The following is a 1,927-nucleotide window of genomic DNA, read 5'->3' as shown; positions in this document are numbered from 1 at the left end:
TCACAGAAAAATACTAATATACATGAAAAATGTGTGTAACTTTGTGGGGTTCATGGACCCCTTCAAGTCCATTTGTTGGGCCATGTGGATGGTTAAGAACACCTGTTTACAGAATTTATTGCTGATCTCATTAAAAGGAGACTTATGTGAGCCTTTATCTGAAAGATAACACATCTTCAAAAGACACTTTCTTAAGGATATATTCCTCTTCATTAAAAAGGGAAGAGCCTGTATCCTCTTAATATAAAGTATAGTTCTAAATACATTATAGGTAATCTAAATAGGTTGGATGGGTATCCAATAAGGATCCCAGCCAAAATAGTCCCATTCTGGGGGTAGTTTTAACACTAGGATTGGGAAACAGCAATGGCTTTTCAATCTTGAAGCCCTCTCTTGTTTCATAGTTTGGAAGAGCAGAAAGTTGGTGAATCTACCAATTGCAGAAGGTTCAGGCTTTCATTCTAATACAGATGACCAATTTCTGTAATCAAATAAAATGTTTTAAAAATATAATTCCACTTTGGTAAACAATATAGTCTAAGCAATGCAGTGGAATACATATCCAAAGCCGAAGGATGACCTTGGGCAACTCATTTAATTCCTGTGCTTTGGATCCCCCTACCTTTTTAATGTTTAAAAATATAAATACATTCATTTATTTTTAATTGTAATTGAGATAAAATTTATATGCTTCAAAGTGCACAAATATTAAAAGAATGGCTCAGTGAGTTTTTACATAACACCTATGTAACCACCAGTCAGGACAAAATATAGAACATATTGAAAACCCCCAAGGTATTCTCATGCTCCTTCCCAGTCAGTACCCATCCACGTAAAAGTAACCACTATTCTGACTTTTATAACCATATATTAACATTGCCTGTCCTCTAATTTTATGAGCTCCTTTGTGCCTGGGTTCTTTGACATTGCATTATGTTTGTCAGTTTCATTTATATTTTTTTAAAAGATTTTCTTTATTTATTCATAAGAGACACACACACACACAGAGAGACAGAGACACAGAGGGAGAAGTAGGCTCCATGCAGGGAGCCCGACGTAGGACTCGATCCCGGGTCTCCAGGGTCAGGCCCTGGGCCGAAGGTGGCGCTAAACCATTGAGCCACCCGGGCTGCCCCACTCTTATGTTTTTTTTAGGTGACTGTACTTCATTTCTTTTCATTGCTATGTAGTATTACATTGCATAAATATGCTATCATTTACTGACCCATTTTACTGTTGATGAATCTTATGGTTATTGCCAGTTTGGGGCTATTATAAAAAAAGCTGCTCCAGATTCTTGAACATGTCTTTTGATGAACATGAACACTCATTTCTCTTGAGTGCATATCCAGAAGTGAAATTGCTGGGTCATGGGACATAGTATGTTTGACTTTGTTAGATATTGTCAAATAGTTCTGTAATGTGGTAGCACCAGTTACATTCCCATCAGCAAGGTATGAGAGTTTTAGTTATTCCTTATCCAATCTGAGCCTCACAGACAAGAAGTACTATAATTCCTTTAAATTTTAGCCATTCTAGCAGAGATTCTCCACTTTTAAGTAAGACTAACTGGGCTATTACTTGGCAAGAAAAAGGCATGTCAATGCTCTCAGAACCTCTTAGAGAACTTGGTGTGGTTTTACCCTGCTAGATATACAGGGTTTTGATGTAGATTTATTTTATTGACTATTTATTACAGTATTCTTGGTTCTTTGGAAGCATACCTTTAGAAATAACAGTTTTACAAATACAAAGGCCCTTAGAAATGCCACTGGATATGATTCCCGGATACTGAAATTCGAGTCTATGGCCCAAACTGAAGTGGGATGAGGGGGAAAATGGTCACCTTAGGGATCAGAGAAGGAGCCATCGTCAGAGGAAAAAATGGACCCTGTATTTTAAAACTGAGAATAACTGTCCACTCTTA

This window comes from Nyctereutes procyonoides, unplaced genomic scaffold, assembly GCF_905146905.1.
Source record: "Nyctereutes procyonoides isolate TBG_1078 unplaced genomic scaffold, NYPRO_anot_genome, whole genome shotgun sequence".
NCBI classification, from domain to species: Eukaryota; Metazoa; Chordata; class Mammalia; order Carnivora; family Canidae; genus Nyctereutes; species Nyctereutes procyonoides.
The sequence above is the reverse complement of the archived record's forward strand: the minus strand, read 5'-3'. Positions refer to the sequence as shown.